Source organism: Spermophilus citellus, assembly GCF_964194105.1.
Source record: "Spermophilus citellus genome assembly, chromosome: 2".
Taxonomy (NCBI): Eukaryota; Metazoa; Chordata; class Mammalia; order Rodentia; family Sciuridae; genus Spermophilus; species Spermophilus citellus.
Genome location: NC_138183.1, coordinates 182,478,676 through 182,496,270, shown reverse-complemented (window position 1 = coordinate 182,496,270; position 17,595 = coordinate 182,478,676). Strand labels below are relative to the sequence as shown.

The following is a 17,595-nucleotide window of genomic DNA, read 5'->3' as shown; positions in this document are numbered from 1 at the left end:
TGAACTCTCTGGAACCCAAGGCCTTGTTTCCTTAGCACAATGTACTGATAATTTAAAAGAAGTGTTATACAAAAACATTTCTCAGGATGAAACTAACAAGAATAGTACAGAGTACCCAAACCACCCACTTTTATTTCTTTTAGTCCTATAATATAAAAATATTTACCTACTTTTAAAATTTGATTAGGTGGATTATTCACAGATGATGATATTTTACCAAATATTTTTCAGAAAGGATGCCTTCAGGCAAGCTGGCTCTGAAATCAACAAACTAAAAGAGACACCATCACCACCCCTCACTTATACCTGCCACCCTATGAAGAAAGCAGGAAGGCTGCCACTCTAGAGTCCCATCAGACCCAGGAAAGAACACATGAGCTCAGAGCACACACATATACCATCATCACCAAGGCAACCTTTTTCTCTAAAACTTTGAGCTGAGCACCAGAAGCTTGAACTTCTCAACAGAACAGCCTTAACATTTACTCAGGGTAACAGATAAGATTTAGCCATATGTAATAGAGCTAATAGAGCTGATAGAATGACTGTGATTGCATGAAGTCACACCACTGTGTTCAGGCAGCACAGGGAAGAAAAAGAGCACTGACTTCTATGTCAGGCCTGAACTCGAATTCCAGGGCTACCTCCCCTCCACATCTGTGTTACCCTGTGTTATTTAACTTCTTTAAGTGTCTCTTGCTTTTTTTTTCCCCTAGAGACACTTAACCACTGAATTATATCTCCATTCCTTTGTTTTGAGAAAGGGTCTCTTTATTTTGCTGAGGATCTTTTTAAGTTGCTGAGTCTAGCCTTGAACTTGCAATCCTCCTGCCTCAACCTCCCAAGTTGTTAGAATCATAGGCATGCACCACCATGCCCAGCTCTCATTTTGCTTCTCTATGTTTTATGGTTTTAATTTCTTACTTCTAGGTATGTTTGGGATGATTAAAGAAATTCTTCAAGTTAAAAAAAAAAAAAAACTAAGTCGGGTGCCATGGTGCACACCTGTAATCCCAGCTGCCTAGGAGATTGAGGCAGGAGGATGGCTACTTCAAACCAGCCTCAGGTAAAGTGAGGCACTAAGCAATTCAGTAAGACCCTGTCTCCAAATAAAATACAAAATAGAGCTGTGGATGTGGCTCAGTGATTGATTGAGTGCTCCTGAGTTCAATCCCCAGTACCTGGAAAAAAAAATAACAACTAGTTGATGTGTGACACATAGATGAAAAAACATGATAGATAAACTGTGCACCTCTTATTTTCAAGCAGGAAAAATGCCCCAAGGAACTCATCCTTCAATTTCAAGGAATAATTAGAGTGAATCTAAGGCAAATATTGCCCCTAATTTTTCTAATAAACTAGTTCTGATAAGTGATATTTTTAAAACTCTGATAATACCTGAGATGTTTTAAAAAGTGCAATCAAATCTTCTCCAATATCTCTTTCTTGCCAAGATTTTATTGGGAGCAATTGAGAAGGCTTCAAAATTGTCCTGCAAAACACCATGAGCTCTGGAACTGGAGCCACATCCTCCCAGCTCTCCTGCCTGCTTCTGTTTCTATCCAAATTATAAATGTAGTTGCTGAAAAAAAAAAAAAAAGCAGGTCATGCACAATATGCCCTATGGCAGGAATAGGCAACTTGTCTTAACTTCTTTCATTCACTCATTAATATCTGTTATTTCTGCCAGCTGACTAATAAATACTTTAAAATAAATTTAAAACCTAAATGTATTTGGAGGCTAGGAAAATTCATAGTTGTTAAGTTTTGCTGGATCTAGATTTACAATTTGAAGAATTGAATTTGAGTTCTAGTTCTATCTCAAACTGATCCTATCACTCTAGGTAAACTATTCAATTTTTTATGAATCATAGTTTCTTCATCCGTGAACTGATAATATTACTTACTAACCAAGTTATTTAGTGTTACATGATATCATATGTGAATGCATTTTGAAAAACTGTTAATCTCTACATAAATGTTACGTTCGAAAATGTTTGTTTTTGTTGGCTGTTGCCTGGTCATACCATACCTGTCCACTCATCCATCTCACCATACCATAAATCTGCCCTCAAGTTCAGTTTTTTGTTTGTTTTGTGAGTCCTCCCATTTTCAGTTTGCTTGCAAACCAAAAGATCATCAGATCCTAACTCTCAAAGATAGGGGTTTCATGGGCTGGGGATGTGGCTCAAGCGGTAGCGCGCTCGCCTGGCATGCGTGCGGCCCGGGTTCGATCCTCAGCACCACATACAAACAAAGATGTTGTGTCCGCCGAGAACTAAAAAAAATAAATATTAAAAAAAAATTCTCTCTCTCTCTCTCTCTCCTCTCTCTCTCTCTCTTTAAAAAAAAAAAAAGATAGGGGTTTCAAAGTTTGATATTTATTTCCAAAAGGTGAAATCTGTTTTGACTTATGGGATAACCAAAAACTGTGAAGCTTCTTTAGCATCTCCTGCATGTGCACATACACAGTCTTAAGAAAGGGCCTCAATCTCATGGAAAGACCTGTAGTCTGAGTCATAGCTACAAAGTCCTAACTTAAAAAAACAAAAATGTTTGGCTCTATATTCGTGGCATTTTGTGCTGTGCTGAAGGGATCTCCAAGACCTGCTTTAGGTTTCAAGACAGCATACAGTCATACTGACAGCTCTGACTCCTTATAGTGAAGGGATTCAAAGCAAAGTCAAGAAAGGAAAAAGGGGTATAGGGTAAAGTCAGGGGAAAACCAATTGTGAGCTTTTAAGGGTATCTCCCAGTGGAGCCACTCAGGACACACAACACACAGTGACAACATGTGTGAAGTGTTAGCACCCAGGAAGCTCATTAGACATTCAGTGCAAGGTTCTTATTGGGATCTGGCCACATAGGCAACCCCTGCCTTGCATGTATCCAAATTCTATACACCCAGAAGGAAAGCAGCTACTCAGCATTAACCATACTGTTTGCACAGTTGAGCTACAGCGACCTGCACTGAACTGCCCTTATCATTTAGATTAGTAGGAACCCTCCTGAAATCCAAGTTCCCAGATGCCAGACAAGGGCAGCCATCTAAGCAGGCTTTTCTAAGCATAAGCGGTTTAGGGCCTGCTATGTTAATTCTTTTCTGCTCAAGTGGGAATATAAAACACCCAAATATCTAACTAACAACTACCTACTGACCCCCAAATTCTTATAGCAAACATAACTTAGCACTTAAAAATATTTTCATTTGACATGCTTATACTGTGTCAGTCTTATGAGGTCTGAGCATTAAGGGAAAAAAAATAAGTTTCCCGAGTCCCTGCCCTCTAAGCACTTTCAGACCAATAGGGAAGATGAGTACATAAAGATTGATAACAAATATTGGTATGTGATGATGGCCATAAGAGAGGTATAAGCTAAACATTAAACTAGGTAGCAAAGGAAAAGAAAACTTGGCTAATATGTACAGAAGAAGAATTGCCATAAAGCTGCAGCTTTAAGGACAGGCAGAATTCCAAAATGATAGGGTCAGCAAGAGCTCAACCAAGGGGAATAAAAGTCCATACAGAAGTCCAGTCTCCTTAATGAAGTGTACCAAGCTTTCCCTGATCAATCAACCAGTTCCTATCTCTCTGGTCTCAGCTCTAGCCTTGCTTTGAACATGAAGCTGTGCTCACCACACATTTCCCACCATTCTTGACTTTGATTCCTATTTATCCAAGTTCCCTTCTAAAGTGTCACTTCTTCCAGAAAGCTGTACCATGGCACTCATTTTCCCCTACCTCTTGCTACCCCACTTCTGTGCTTATACACTGCATAATAATGGTAGACATCTTTCTTTTCCACTGGACTCTAAAACAATTATTGGCACATAATAAACATAGCGCACAGTCAGTGTTTATTAAATGAATTAGATCTTCCACAAATCTAATGTTCATTTCACTAGAGCCTCTTTTATCAATAAATGTTCATTATTTAATAATAGTTTTAAAATAATAGCAATAAATTTTCAGTGAAGACCAACTAATCATGCCATACTTAGATATTAAGTTCAACTTAAAAACTGGGTCATTGCACCTACAGACAGTGAAGCATGCAAATATACTTCCAAGGACTTGAACATTCCCACTCATAGTTTGTCATTCTTCGTGTTTGTTCTCAAAGGAAAAAGACCAAACCAGAATCTATTAAACAACTAATTCTAGGCTCGATTAATACAAGTGAGAAGAATATGGGCCTTGGCACAGGAAGGAGGTCAGGTTCAAAGGATTAGTATTCTCAAAATCCAACATGGAATGCCTTTAGGGTTTAAAATATACATCTTACTCCCTATGTGCTGAATGTCACCCCAAACTTACTTTTAGTTCCTGGCTACTCAGTGAGTGATCTGCAGAGAAGGGTAAAGATAAACACATCCATCCACCCCACACTTCCTCACACACCAAGCAAACACCTGGGTTCAGTTTCATGGTAGGGTCACATCTGTGCCTGGCAGAATCTGACAGGTGGAGCCACATTTCCTCCACACCCTTGGCTTCTGGCCTTAGGCTGGCTCTTGCAGGGAAGCAAGTGACTGTCTTTATATTTAGGCACCTCTAGTTACCAAGGATAATCTCCCCAGTGGCTTTCCCCCAAAGAATTATGGATATAAGTCAGGTTTTCCCTCTGGTCTGAATAAATCAGACAACACTCAGGAAAACATAAATAAACACAGGCCTAGAAACATATAAACACACACTTGTGTCTGATCCTGACTGCTTGAGGTAAAGAGCCACCCAGCTTCTTAGAATTTCCCATATAAGATAGTTTTGTAGCCTGAGTCTCCCTGCTCCTCCCCCCAGGAAACTCAGAAGCTGCTAACCACAGCAATGCATGCTAAACACAAGAAATTCTACAAGCAGTGACCAAACTCAGCATTCACTGGGTGTTGACTATTCCTAGAATTTTAAACTCAATTCTGGAGATATGAAAGGGGGCCTTACACTTTCTCAAGGTTTCAATCTGCCAAAAGCACACTGGAATGGTAAATATACTTAGCTCTAGGCATGACACATTTTTCTTTTTGAAATAATTTGTCTCCAATGTAATCCAGTCCCTAAAGTAGTATATACGGTCACCATTTTCTAAGACATTACGTATCTTCCTAGAGAAGTCCTGAATTAAATACACCGTCTCTAAAAATATCATCAACTTTTGCCCCCAAAAAACCTTTAAAATATAGCATCTTATCCATACTCACAGGTTTAAGTAAGCATGCCAGTCAACTTCAAATCTATCTTCCACACATTAGGCAGTATTATAGTCTTAAAAAAGTAATTTAGTTATTTCACTCATAGTATTTAGAAACTTCCATGAGTTCCTTGCAGTCTCCAAGATAAAGGGCAAAACTTTAGCTTGATTTCACCTTTGGTCGTCAGCTCACCACATTAGCAGAACCTCCACCCACAACTTACCAGCCCTATATGCTAACTTAGTGGTCTCTCCCCGTCTTAGAATCCCATGCCCCTCCTCTCTCTATGCCTTTGAAAGTGAAATGTCTCTCAACCTGTGCTCTCCACCTCACCTCCTTCTCAATTTAGCAAACCCCTATTCAGATATGGGTATAGTTCAACTGTACCTCCCAACTGTCCCTGGCAATTGCTCTCTCTGCAATCTCCCCAAAAGCTGTATTTTTACTACATTGACCACATTGCACTATATTTACCATTTTTACCCTCAAGAGCCAAAACAAGCAGCCAAGAGAAAGGGAAGGTGGGGAAAAAAGAAAAAGGAAAGGAAGAGAAAGGGAACTGACATTTACTGAATTGCAACTCTGTATAAAGCACAATGTTAGCCACATTAATATATTCTTTATCTTATTTATACCTTGGAGCCACATTATGAGATAGTGAAGCAATTTTTTTTTTTTTTTTTTTTTTAGAAAAGGAAGACTCAGAGAAGTTACGTGCTCAATGACATAACTAGTAAGTGGATTCAAGGTTTAAATTCACACTCACCTGACTCCAAAGCCAATTTCATTCTACTTCAAAGTGGCTCTTTGGGAAACATGGGCATCCAAATTCACACTTGCCCATGGACATTACTCAAAAATATACTGTAGCTCCTCTTTTATCACTTTTCTGGCCATTGTGCTTCATAATTCCAGCTTTTGACCTTCCACCTTTGAATATACTTAGAAACTATCCGTTATTAAAATTATTGGCAAAGTGTCCCTTGCATTCTAGTAAGAACACAGTGACTACATTGGTAAAAAGGTAGTATGTGCTATTTCAAAAGGATTTGAGGGTACATGTTACAGGTTGAGCATCCTTAATTCAAAAATTCAAAATGCTCTGGAATACAAAAATTTTGAGTGTCAATGAGACCCAACAAGTGGAAAATCCAACTCCTGACCTCATGTTGTAGACTATAGCCAGAACAAAGGTGCAATAAAAATATTATGTAAAATTACCTTCAGACTATGTGTAGAATGTGTATAGAAAACAAATGAATTTCTTATTTAGACGTGGGTCCCATCTCAAGATATCTCCCTATGTGAATATTTCAAAATACAAAAGCTGAAACACTTCTGACTCCAAGAATTTCATACAAATGATACTCAATCTGTATAAAATAGTAATAGTGTAATGTCTAAGTGGTCTGACTAGGGAAACTGACATAAGAAGTCTTTGACTTTAATAAATAATAATAAATAATCATGAATAATAATAATAAATAATAATAAATAAATAGACTATTTTTACTCAAGTTCTTCAGTATATTCCCTCTCATTTGTCAAATTGTGATGCCCCAGCACAAAATGTGTGAGGAATCTTCTAGAAATAGAGCTTAAGGAAAGATGGCTTGCAAGTTCTCCAGAGTCACATTTCAGGTACTCTCATCCCAGGCAGAGCAGTCTCTTAACTGTATCAGTAAGCGGCTGATCCCTTAGGCCCTACTGTGCTGGGAGGAGCCGATTTTTTTTCCTGGAAGATTTTGTCAAGTCCAAAATTTCACCTCCAGGGTAATAGAAATATATTCAGGTTCCCTGGAATAGTCTCAGTTTTAAATACTATTATGAGCCTCATGCTAAATAGTATGTCTCAATACAGGATTCAGTAAGCACAAACATAACATCTTTCCTCTAAAGAACTACATAGTAGAAAGAGCACAGGCTTTTGTGGCAAAGTAACCAAACTGAGTTGAATTAATTTGTCATGTACTAACTCTGTGACCTAGGACAAGGTGTTTAACTTGCCTGTGCTTTTATTTCTTCATCAGCAAAATGATAAATATCATCTACTTCAGAAAGCTGTCCTGCCAATTAGATGAGCAAGGAACTGACACATAGTATATACTCAGTAGATAATAAGTATTCTGTTTATTACTGTGTTCTTATAATTATTTGTAGCATCTCCAAAAGGAGTGGAAGAGTCTATTTTTGCTTTTCTAAATAAATTAAACAAATGATATGACTTACTTAATGTAAATAGAACTATTACTTAGCCTTTTAACCATAACATTTTAGTTATTATATTCCCAGTCAGTACTGATTCTTAAATAGGCCACTCAGTTGCTGACTTATCACTTTGTAGTCTAGTTTACCTCCAGATATTTCCTGAAATATTTAAGCTTCCTTAATGATTAGTATCTCTCTGTAACAAAAAAAAAAAAAAAAAGGTTTTGTAACCAGCTCATTTCCAAGAATTATTTTGTGTGGTTAAACACCAGTCAAATTCTGAATTCTTATTCTGTATCTAGAACTCAGTTTGAAGGTTCCTGATTTCATGAACAAAAGAGAAGAATGCTATTAGGCTACAAATAGAATAGGAGATCATCAGATTATCTTCTGATGATCCAAAGCATGGGCACTGAAGTCAGATTTTCTAGGTTAAAAGTCTCTGTTCTTATTTTTTTAGCTATGTCACCTCAGGCAACTTACTTATCTAGACCTCAATTTCCTCATCGCAAAATGGGAACAGTAATAGTACCAAAATAGCATAAATAATAGACTATTGTGATTAAATAAATTGAGGCAGGCACAGTGCTTAGAATAACTTGATACACAGTAAGTGCTCAGTAAACATCAGATATCAGTATCATTCACTTGCCTTCAGATTCCTGAAAAGGAAATAGATAAAATGCAGTATATCACATTAACAACCCAAATTCATCCCAAATCAGGTAAAATGCTTTTAAAGTAACTGAGGAAGATGAATCCTACATAACCAATTATTTCTCTTAGATGCCATCAGTTCAGTAGATCTATAGCAATTGCATTCTGAATACATATTGTTTTATCTATTTACAAGTTACCACAAATATGTCACACAGAAAGTGTAGCTAATTCAGAAATGGACTCAGATAGGAATGAGAAGGTGAGTCCTTGGCCAACCACCTAGCAACAGTATCTGTTTTTGCTGGTTTTCATTAAATGACTTCATCCAAGCCTTTCAACAATCTTGTGAGGCAGGTATGATTATTCCCATTTTACACACGCATGGAGATTATAGACTAAGATAATAGTTGCAGACTTGGGGGGATAGTGAAGGTCTCCTTGAACATGTCCCAGGATTGAAGAACTAAAACAGTACAACCAAACTGAAAATTAAAACCCTTTACTTCTAAAATGTAAATGACTAGTTGAAAACCAACAGTGGTAAAGAATCTGACTTAAAGAATCCAACTTGCCACAGCTGTCTTCCTGCCAACACAGATCATGGGCAGAGAGGGGGCAGGGATGGTCAGGGTACAGTTCTGACTGAGCAACTCAGACTGGTCTGAGATCCAGCCCATGCCCTCAGCCTTAAAGCCCTGTGTTTTAATCAAGTGACTCAGCCAGTGACAGGAAAGCCCAGGCGCCTGTGCCCATGAGTAATGGCGGCACAAAGCACATCTGTCTGATCAGAAGCTCATGTGTCAGTTTTGTCAAGACTGACAGCAAAACAATGCTTCTGCAAGGGGAAAAAGAAATGTCTATTCACCCAGAAGCCAAGTGATGACTGTCTTTCTCCTTTTAGCTCACAATGCAAATTTGTGAAATTGTTTACTAGATCTTAAATTCATCCCAACTTCAAAAGCATTTTTGATGCATTTATAGAAAGAAGACATCTAGAAATAATAAGCCAAATCTATTTCTACCCATAAGTACAAAGTATCTACAAAGTAAGACATTAGGAAATGCTTTAATTTTGACCTTCTTTTATCTCAATCATCAATATGAGGGATAATGCATAGGGAAGTGTTTCTGCAGTTGAATGGACATAAAGAAATCACTGTAACTATCAGAGGGACATTGTATCATATTTCAGCAAAGACTTCATTTCAGAGAACAATTCATTTCTTTCCTTCCTTTATTTTATTTATTATTTAATTTTAAAACCTTTATTAAGTTTCCACTGAGTGCCAGAAACTATCCCAGGCTAGGAGACTGCAGCATTAAATTACACAATATAAGCGTTCAGGGACTCAATCATTTCCCAAATTGGTCTTTTCATCTCTTTCCTATTCTAACCACAGCTGCATACCCCTGTGTTCTGTATCATCTTCCCCACCCCTTCCAGTGCTGACCACTGAAGAATGAGATCTTGTGCCTCTTCCACATTTTGCACAAGTTCTAACACAAGGCCAAGTGCCCAAGGGACACTAAGGAAAAATACTTTATTTAGTGACTTGAGAGGCAAGTACTCAGTGAAACACATGGCTTTATTACCAGAAAACCCTTGCTTTCTCTATATTTCTATACACCCACCTGTCCACAAATTACCCTCAAACAGTCCTCTCTTCTAACATTGTAAGAGGTTTTAGATTAAGAGCAACAAATGAACAGAAACAACTACTCTCAATGATCTGTGGAAGGCTGTCAGCTGAGAAGATCCTTAGAAAAATCACTAGGGGGTCACCAAAAGCTCACAGCAACAGAAAGTGAGAACGTTTTCTGACACCCGAGTTGTCTGGATGTGATAATTCTTTACCAGATTTCTATCTGGTCAGAAATTAATAATTTTTTAAAAATGAACCAGAATGAGACTTTAAAGACTGTAAAGAACCTCATATAATCCAAATCCCTAACTTTATAGTTAAGAAAGGAAAGCTCTGGGGGAGGATGCAACTGAACCTAGTTTGAGCAACTTGCCTATGACAGATGCAGAGGTAGAAGCCAAACCACCTGCCTCCCAATGCAGGGTCCACACTTCTCTCCAGAGCTGCCAGGAGCAGGGTGCATGCCTGAGAGAACCCTTAAGCCAATGGCTGCTGATGCTCATCATCCCCCACCCCACCAATGGGCACACTGACTTCCAAGCTACCGTACTGCTTGCTTCTAGCATGCCTTCTGCCTTGCTTAAGGCAACTAGAGATAATGCTTAGGAATTCCTTGTGCAAATCAATAACTTCCTTGGATGGCAAGCCTGCCTTTACCTGGTGAAGTGCAACTATCCTATTCAGGATTGTGATGAAAATGAACAAGATACTAGCCACCAAGGAATTCTAGATTCTTTGAAGAAAACTTAGGGTAGAGTTACAAAATGGTTGTTTATATGATAATTAAGTCCTATTAATGTTAGGGTTGGATTCTAGAATTTCATAAAGTCTGACAATGCTTTTCAACTTTCTATGTTTCAACATTTTTTAAAAGTAAACACTCTAGCATGCAATTCAAATAACAAACAATTTCACCAGACATTTGTGTGACTCTGGTAGACAAAGGTAGAGTAGTGTTATAGTTTGGCTATGAAATGTTCCCTGAAGGCCCATTGGCACTGTGGCACCACTGGGAAGTGGTAGGGTCTTCATAGAAAAGAGTTAGGTCACTGGAAGTGGGACCTTGATGGGGATATTGAAACACTGGCCCCTTCCTCTCTGATTCCTGACTGCCATGAAGTGAGCAGTTTCCCCCACCACACACTCCAACCATGATGTACTGCCTTGCCATAGGCCCAACAGTAACAAAGCAACTGCCCATGGACTGAAACCACAAGCCAAAATAAATCTTTCCTCCTATAAGTTGATTATCTTAGGCATTTTGTCACAGTGATGGAAAGCTAAAACATTATCTCCAATTTAGAGAAGTCAAAATCAGTTCAGAGATGCAACTTGTGCTACCCAAGTTCACAAGGGATTAAAACATGATGCTGGAACAATAATTTTATTCAGGGACCTCTCTTCATTTTGCAGATGAACTTTTGAATTTTATACTCAAATTTTGCACATCAACAACACTAGGGAGCAACCTTTACTATTTTATGAGAAACTTTGACAAGGAGCAAAGCTTGGTCCTGCAACTTCATCAGCAGCTCCACAGATGGAAACCTGTCTCTGCTGGAAACTAAACAACACAGAGCAACTATGGGGGGCGGGAAACTTTGGGCTCAGAAGCAGAATTAACCTTTATCATGCTTTTAATTATTCATAATTCATTCTCTGCATTCTTTCAAAATTAATATGAGATGGCTCTAGCTCTGATAAGAATTCAATCAAAACTAAGAGCTATATTCATTCTTTTTAAAATTTACTCAGACACAGAGACAGAATCTGGAAAACTATATCTCAAGTTTTGTATCAGTTATATCTGGGTATAGATGTATTGATTTTATTTATAATTATAATAATAATAATTATTATTACTACTAGTAGTAGTATTTTCATTATTACTAGTATTTTCATTATTTTCTGTAGTATTAATATTTCATTATTACTATAGTTCACCTTTTTTCTGCAGCAAATACTTACAGTTTTGATAATAGAGTATAATAAAGAATACTTTATTTTTAAAACATATTCCTTATTCTGAAAAATGAGAGAAAGGGCTGTGTCCTCTGTGTCCTCTGCCAGGGCAGTAAAGAAGCTCTGTTACTGTGAAACAGAGAATGGAAAATGCAAACAATACTCTTAAGCCCCCAGACCAAAAACTCTGCCCTGCTTTTCCACCTGGATCCCCCCAAACACCAAGAATATGAAACAATCTGCCAGGACATTAATTTTACTCAAGTATTTTTGTGGAAAACTTTTTCACATATTTAAACTGAGACCCACATATCATGAAGTCAAAGTTTTAAAAATGTTATAAGTCCTTAAAACATTTTCAAGTTGCTGAAGCCAATCTGAACTACATCTCAACTCCTAGGAGCACTCGTCAATATTCTTTCCCATTAGGGACTCTTCTATAGAGAAGTTTGGGAAGTCCTAAGATAAACAGTACCATCTTATTTTCCTCCTCCCCTTCCCTGAGAGAGTGATCTTATCAATACTAAGTCATTTTTCAGGTTAGATTGATGGGGGGGAGCCAAACACAAATTTCTTCTAGTGTACTATTTCTTTAAAAACTATAAAACAGGTGCCAGCAAACTTTTTACCAGGAAGTCTGGACCCGCATAGGAGCACAGTTCTCCATCACTCAAAGGGGAGAACCACCTGGCCTGGCGTTACAGTTTTTGAGGACAGGGCCCAGACTGCCCCTGTGCTGCCTTGCATTTCAACAGGGGAGCAGACTATGCTGCACAAGGTGCTAGTTCATTCACTCCACAAATGTTTATTGAGTGAAGCCTGAAAAAGGCTTCCTAGGGGACAGTGGGATCATTCACAAGCCAACGGTCAGGTCTAACGGATCAGATGTGGACAATTAATCTTTCATTAGACCCCAAGCCACTTCTAGGAAAAAGCAAACAGGGCCCTTGCCCCACCCACACACTAGCAGCTGGGCTGGATCAAGCAGGAATTCTAGAACAAAACTGCTGCTAAGAGAAAGGAAGGCAGTCACTGACTCCCCCTAGAATAACCAAAACTCTGGCACTGTAAATGACATATCACCTCTAAGACACTTTGAACAGTGAAAACACCTAGAAAGAGCTCAGTAATATCATTTTTCGTTGTTTTAATTTCAGCTTACCATTACTCTAGGAATACAAAGTAGAAATTCTAAACATGGGGTTTAGAATTTGATATTGGATTTGAATCCCAGCCATGCATGCTACTTACCAGCTAAGGGACTAAGAGAAGCAATCTTTCTAAGCCTCAGTTTTTCATCCATACAGTGGGGTGTAGTATGCCACCTCTCATGTGAGTTTGTGAGAATTAAGGACACATTATATGCAGAAGAGTTCCTGAAAGTACCCAATAAAAGACAGTCAACATTTTCCTGCCCTCTTCCCCATGCCTTCTCTTCTTCCTGGGCAGGCTTGAGGGGTCCTAGAATCTGTTCACACCTAGATAACACTCTAGGGGTGAAGTGGAGCAGAAAAACTACAGAGGTGAGAGAAGTTGAAGGGCGGGAACTGCTGTATATCTAAGAAACCCACAACAACTTTCAACCATCCTCTATCTGGCTGCTAAATCAAGTGGACAGCAGAGGCCACCATACTAGCTGAAAAATAGCTGACAAGAAGGGGACAGGAAGCTAGACAGAGTTTGAATCCATCCCACCTTCCATAGTCTGTATTTCTGAAGCTCAGGGACTTGCCAGGCTATGTGTGCCAGCAGGCTATGATTCAGAGTCTGTTCTTATCAAGACTTCTATCACAACCCAGAACTGGAGCTGCCAGCTGGGGTCACAAATCAGCACTAAACGAAAATAAGGACTTTTCATCGCAGCAGGAAGTGGAGCCCCTCAAAGGGGATTTATAAAGAGAAGAGAACGGAAAGGGAAGGAGGAGGCAGAATGGGTGCAAAGAGAGACTATTTCCTATACTCTGATGGAGCCCTATGTTTGGTCACTGAAGCAATCAGTTTTCTTCTTGAAAGATGATAAATCCCATTCGTGTGGTTTACAGCACGCCGCGGGACGAGCTCTAGTGTAGGGGGAATGCTGCAAAATAAATCTGCTTACTTTCACAAGTGAAATCATCAGCCTCTTACCTGCCCGTTCCCCACCTGTGGGGGCGGGGGGGGGGACGCTCTAATTTTCTTCACCTGAGCCTTCGGAGGGCCGTTCGTCACTGTGCAGCCTATTCCAGTCAGCCTCCAAGCCTAGCGTCAAAGCCCCCCAAAATGCGACAGCCCAACAGCACCCCGCCCACCCGGGGACCCCAGCAGCCTGGGTAGCCGGAGGTAGCTCTTAAATTAAATAGGGAACTGAGGAAGGAAGCTTCTCAGGTGCCAAAACTCTGTTCACATTCTAGAGCTCAGAAGACTAAAGAAGACCGTTCTATACCAACTCCTTCATTTAACAGAGGAACAGAAACACAGAGAGGGAAAGAAAGTTGTCCGGGTAACACGTCAATGGACAGAGAAGTCAAAACTAACACCCGGGTGCGCTCTTCTGAGTCGCCGTCAGGCTAGGAGCACATCTTTCCGCCTGCCGCGTCTTCTAGTCCCCAATTCCTGGCCTGGGGGGTCAAAACCCGGGCCCCGGGCGCTGCGCGTTACCTTCCTCGGTGCAGGGCGATGCGAGCCTCCCTTCTCCAGGCAAGTCCCTGTCGACTCTGCCCTGCCCGCTCGCGCGCTGGCCTCGCAACCCAGGTGTCGCCCGGCAGCTGTCAGCGAAGGGCTGCGCGTGCAGGCTCCCCCCGCTGGAGGAGGGCGGGCGCGCAGGACCTTCTGCCCCGCGCCGGCGAAGCCCCGCCCCGCCCCGCCTCCGGCACCCGCCCGCTCCCGCCTGGCCCCTTCCCTTCTTTGGCTTTGCCAGGCTCCTGCTGCTGCTCTCTTTCTGGCCTCCTTCTCAGCTGTGAGGTGCCCTGAAACAACATGGGTTTTGCACAGGTGAAGAAAGCAGTATATATGTGCTGTGTTAAGGTGACTGTAGCCCGAGAGCGTGGAACCTGAGATGCTCCCCACCCAGAGCGAGGACAGGCTGGAAAAGGGATATGGGGATTATAGAGCCCTGTGATGGGGCTAAATTGTTTAACTTTTCATCTGTCAGTGTGTCCTTATGTGTACAGGTTGTTGAAAGGATTAAACAAGATGATTCTTTTAAAGTATCTAATACAATAATATCTGGATTAAGGTGTACTGCCTGAGCCACCCATTGGGTGTGCAAAGAGGAGACTGGTCAAGCTCCTGGAAGGTGCTAACTGGTGGGAGGCAGGTACACCTCTAAATACAGGGTTGATTCATGACCAGTGTTTAAAATTTACTGATAATGGGGCCTCCAGGCAAATTTCCGAACCTTAAAGTCTTCACTTTCCTAATCTTCCTCACCGCCATCCCAGCTGAGGTTGACCCCGGTCTGCCTTGGGTTCTTCCAAAGGTCTGCCTTCTCCCAGACTTACAAATGCAAAGATGCTAACCTGGCTTAGGAGTCCTTGCACTATGGGACCTTAGGGTGTGCATTCTGGCTTTTACCCAACATTTCATGGGAGTCCGTGAAAGAGCACTCAGGAGGCAAAAGAGAACTAAGCCACTCCCCTTGCTTTTCAAGAGACAAATATGTAAATCATTTCAATTCAGAATAAGTGCTATCTGGATGTCCAAAAATGTCACAAGGCACACACACTAGGGGAAAGGGATAATAAAGGTTTTAATGCAAATGTGGCCAAGGTATTTCTTGAAGGAGGGCTGCAAGTTAGGTGGGATGAAAGAACAATGGATGCTGCAAGGCTGGTGATGACAAGAAGAGATGCCTGTTATATGTCATGGCTATTGCCGTGTGGGATGCTGAAACAGACAAAACTGGTAAACAGATGCTGGAAGCCATCCCTGCCTTGCTGAGGGAAGCAGGCTGCATCCTGTTGGTGATTGCTGTTGGTGAATGACTATAAGCAAGGGAGTGGCAGGATCTTAGATGCTTCTGGCTCCTCACTTTCATTGTTGATTGCAGGCACTGGGTGTTGCTCACCTGTGGCTCTTTGCATTACCTACGACAGGGCTTTGTAAAAGGAACTTGATGCTTGCTACTTCCAATGTCCCTCTGCTCCTGAAAACAAAGGCAAGACCTAACTACAAGGGAAGGTCTCAGGATCCTCATTTCAGACTCTGGCATACAGGGGAGAAATTTTGAGGTAGAGTCTTCTTAGGGTACTCATCCAAATCTTGTATGGCTGAGAGATTAAAATCTAGATTCCTGATGTCAAATGAACAAGGTCTAAACACTGGCCCTATTTGTTTCTAATAGGACCTTACACCAATTACTCATTCTCTCTGTGCCTCAGATTGTTCATTAGTTAAACAGATAATGAATATGCTCCTCTCTCCAGCCAACTGTGAGAGTTAAAATGAGAAAATACATGTATCGTACAGTGCCTTGCACACAGTGAGTCCTGGATAAGCCTTAGTTAACATGATATTATCGAGTCAGCAGTGGCCTGGTCCACTTAACCACAGGAGAATGCCATATTTCCAAATGGTTGCCATATAAATGACATTTAAACTTGAGAGAATTCCATGCTGATATTGAAGGGGTAAAAAGGGGGACAGGGATAGTGCAGGGCAGGGTTAAATGCACAGACTTTGGTCCTAGCTCCAACAACTGAACTACCTGCATGAATTTGGACAAGTCATTAAACCTCTGTGACTCTTCTATAAAATAGAAATAGTAATACTATATGTCCCTTGCAAAGGAGACAATGTTGTAACACACTTAGCACATTGCCTGGCCTAACATAAGTCTCATTAAATGTGAGTTTACAGTGGCATAATGTTTGAAAGTGAGCTTTTAGAGTTTTTGGAAAGGGAAGAATAATCTAACAGTAATGTATGGGGAGCAGAGAATGCAATCCTAGAAGAAAAGTAAAACTCAGTGTAAAGGTTGGTGCTGGATCTGTGAAAACTGACTGGGATAAGATAAATATGCTTAGAAATCTTAGAATGGAGTATGGGCCTGGAGGGATTTTCTAAGTGAGTATGAGTTAAATTTGGAACCCTGTCTAAATAGGTATAAAATTCTGGCACTTTATGAAACAAATAAAACAATAGAATATTGTTTACAGGATCATGTGTAACACTCTCTGAGCTGTCCTCCTGGACAGGTGGGATACTACAAGGCTACTGCTTTCAAATGAGAGTCTTGGACTTACCCCTACCACCACACAGCCATGACTTTGTGGCACAATGCTAAATTGTCTAGTTTCACCAGCTAGTTAGTGGGTAAATATTAATTGTTGGAAAGGACTAGGTGTGTTTCCTTCAAGCTTGAAATTGCCTTCCCTTTATATCTGACTTGAGGGATTCTTCTCATACATCAAGGCTCAGAAAAAGTGTCACCAGCTTTCCCTCCTAGATGGAATTAATTAACCCTGCACCTTCTTTTACTCCTATGGCCTATTTCTTGACCATTTTGTTGGCACTGATTTCATTTGTCTTTACAGTAAGTCATCACAGGATCTTCTACTCTCCCCGAATTCAGGGACCCTTTCTCTCTTGCATTTATTCTCACCACCTCTATCCTCCCCAACCCCATGACTTATACACCACAAGCATTCAATAAATGCTTGTTAAGTTGCATTGGCAGGCAGGTCTCTCTTAGTAGATGTGTTAGAGAGAGCAGCATTTTTGGTACCATGGAAAAGTAAAAGAACTTTTAAAACCATGACTTTGTCTTTATGCTATGTGAATTTATAACTTCTTACCCACTAAAAATTTGGATATTGCTGAAATGCTGTATAATTGTGTCTGGTGTGGTAATGTGGTTAGATGACTTATAGTGGTAGGTATCAAATGTACAGCATTTAGAACACAATTTAGCCATGGTACTGGGTCACCAAGGCAAGAATTTGGCTTTCTAAA

At 40.4% G+C, this 17,595-nt stretch overlaps 1 protein-coding gene across 12 annotated transcripts in view; it reads right to left on the bottom strand.

Annotated features, from left to right (window-relative positions):
* The window catches only part of SYTL2 (synaptotagmin like 2), a 104,504-nt gene extending 90,068 nt beyond the window's left edge, over positions 1-14,436 (bottom strand). For 11 of the 12 annotated variants that reach the window (XR_014020633.1, XM_081282117.1, XM_081282105.1 and 8 more), the window contains exon 1: positions 14,302-14,436. The gene's annotated coding sequence lies outside the window, so the exon portion shown is untranslated. Of the gene's footprint in view, positions 1-12,915; positions 13,041-14,301 lie in introns of all 12 variants that reach the window. The other variant, XM_081282112.1, reaches the window with a different exon arrangement.
* Positions 14,437-17,595: the final 3,159 nt, after the last annotated feature.